This window comes from Colobus angolensis, unplaced genomic scaffold (genome assembly GCF_000951035.1).
Source record: "Colobus angolensis palliatus isolate OR3802 unplaced genomic scaffold, Cang.pa_1.0 Scaffold82, whole genome shotgun sequence".
Lineage (NCBI taxonomy): Eukaryota > Metazoa > Chordata > Mammalia > Primates > Cercopithecidae > Colobus > Colobus angolensis.
Genome location: NW_012122043.1, coordinates 534,020 through 536,389, shown reverse-complemented (window position 1 = coordinate 536,389; position 2,370 = coordinate 534,020). Strand labels below are relative to the sequence as shown.

General features: G+C 59.5%; 1 protein-coding gene across 1 annotated transcript in view; it reads left to right on the top strand.

Moving 5' to 3' along the window:
* The window catches only part of BOK (BCL2-related ovarian killer), a 33,119-nt gene that overhangs the window by 1,469 nt on the left and 29,280 nt on the right, over positions 1-2,370 (top strand). The gene's annotated exons all lie outside the window — the stretch shown is intronic.

Genomic DNA, 2,370 nt, shown 5'->3' with positions numbered 1-2,370 from the left:
TTGCTGGAGACCAGTGCCTGGGGCAGGTGGGGGTCCCCGGGGATTTCCAGCCACAAGGAGGGGTGTGGACAATTGGGGAATTGGGGCCGGCGCACGGTCTGCGCAGCCCTCCGCCCCCCAGCAGCAGAGCCCTGCCCCTCGCCCGGTCCAGCATCTCGCTCTCCCGCCCCACTCCCTCCACCGGTAGAAGCTTCAGGATGTGCCGCAGAAGGGAAGGGGCGCGGCCGGAGGGATCCCCGCCCCACGATTCCAGCGCCACCTGACCTGCGGGCACCGTCATCCCCCGGCTCCAGGAGGGCCCTGTCCTCCTGCTTCATCGGCCCCAATATTCCTCGGGTCAGGACTCTGGCCCCCGCTCCCAGGGCGCCAGGCACGGACAGCCGGGAGGCGGCACCAGGGAAGCCCGGGACGCAGGCTTCCGCTCGGCTGAGACGCACTGACCAGCTGGGGCGCCACGGGCCGGAGCCTCCGTTTCCCTCTCTGCAAAGCAGGCTCGGCCAAGGAGTAAGCGGGGCCGCTGCGGAGGGTTTGGCAGTGGGGCCAGGGCTGCGCCCGGTGTGTGCGCGAACACCTGCCGCCCGTCCTCAGCGCCCGGTAGCCTCAGGCCCCAGCTCCAACCAGCGCGCCCTGGCCTGTCCTGCCTTGCACGGGACATCCGCCCCAACCCCACCCAACCCCCGGAGCTGTGTAACCCAGGGACAAGGGCCTGCCCCTCCCAGGGGACGCCCAGCTGGATCCAGTGTGCCCACCACTGTCTCTGGCGACCGGCCAGCCAGGCATAGAGTGGGCATCGTATTCAGGGGAGAGATGGGTGAAGCACCCAGGAAAGGGGCGTGCGGTGTGGCAGCCTGGGCCTCGCGGCCTCGCCGGACCGTGGGAGACGGCTGCTGGGACGGGCGGGAGTCAGGCTCCTCAGTGCCAGGACCGGACGCTGTGTCTGCCACTCTGGGGCACTCAGCATTTCCAGGTGGATGGCAGCAACGTCCCTCAGTGTCCTTCACAAAACCCTCCTGAGCCGGGACTCACTCCGTGCCCGCCTGGACTGGGGCCAAGCATCCTGGCCTACATATCCCAAGAGGTTGCAGTGCTGGGCAGCACCCCAGGGATTCAGTCACTTTTGTCCTCACCAGAGGCAGCTCTTCACCTGATGAAGCTGATTTTTTTCTACTTTTAGAGACAGTCTTGCTTTGTCACCCAGGCTGGAGTGCCTCATGGTGTGTCCTCAGCTCACTGCAACCTCTGCTTTCTGGGTCAAGCAATCCTCCTGCCTCAGCCTCCTGAGTAGCTGGGACTACAGCATGCACCACCACGCCTGGCTAATTTTTCTGGTATTTTTAGTAGAGACAGGATTTCATCCTGTTGGCAAGGCTGGTCTCAAACTCCTGACCTTGGCCTCCGAAAGTGCCGGGGTTACAGGCATGAGCCACCACGCCCAGCCTTGAAGTTGAATTTAAGTTTTGGGAACATTCAAACCCGTTTTGGTGATGCCCAGGTGCCTTCAGGTGCCTCCTAACTGGCTACCCAGCCTCTGGCTCTCACCCAGCCTCCTGGAGGCAGCCAACACCAACCCTGGTCACCGACTGGACCGCATCAGACCCCAGACCAAACACTGGCTTTACCTTCAGAGCCTAGACTCCTTGGCCCTCTGGCACGTAGACCCTGGCAGCAGCTTCTGTGGGATGGCACTTTCCTTCGTAACTTGTTCCAAATGCAGAGCTTTAAAAACTCCCCTTCCCACTGACCAGCGGCTCCACTTCTGAGCGTTAGTGCTGAGAAAATGTCAGATATGCACAACGATGTAGCTCACATGTCACTGGGCTACGTCTCAACTTAAATACGCAATGACGTGAAAAATTTCTAGAAGACATCCTTCCCATGGAGCATGGCGCAGCCATCAAACCATTGTGCATAAAACATGGTAATGGCTTAGCAAGGTGCTCACAAGCTACAATGTAAGAGGGAAAATAGACAGAAGTGCTCCTACTAGGTCCTAACTTCCCCCTTCCCCTCCTCCCTCTCTCTCTCCCCTCCTGTAGTTGTATAAAAACATTTCAAATATTTGGCCGGGCGCAGTGGCTCATGCCTGCAATCCTAGCACTTTGGGAGGCCGAGGCGGGTGGATCACCTGAGGTCAGGAGTTCGAGACCAGCTTGGCCAACATGGTGAAACCCCAGCTCTACTAAAAATACAAAAAGTTAGCCAGGCGTGGTGGCGGGTGATTGTAATCCCAGCTACTCGGGAGGCTGAGGCAGGAGAATCGCTTGAACCTGGGAAGCGGAGGTTGCAGTGAGCCGATATTACATCATTGCACTCCAGCTTGGGCAACAAGAGCGAAAGTGTCTTTAAAAAAAAAAAAAAAAAAAGGCCGGG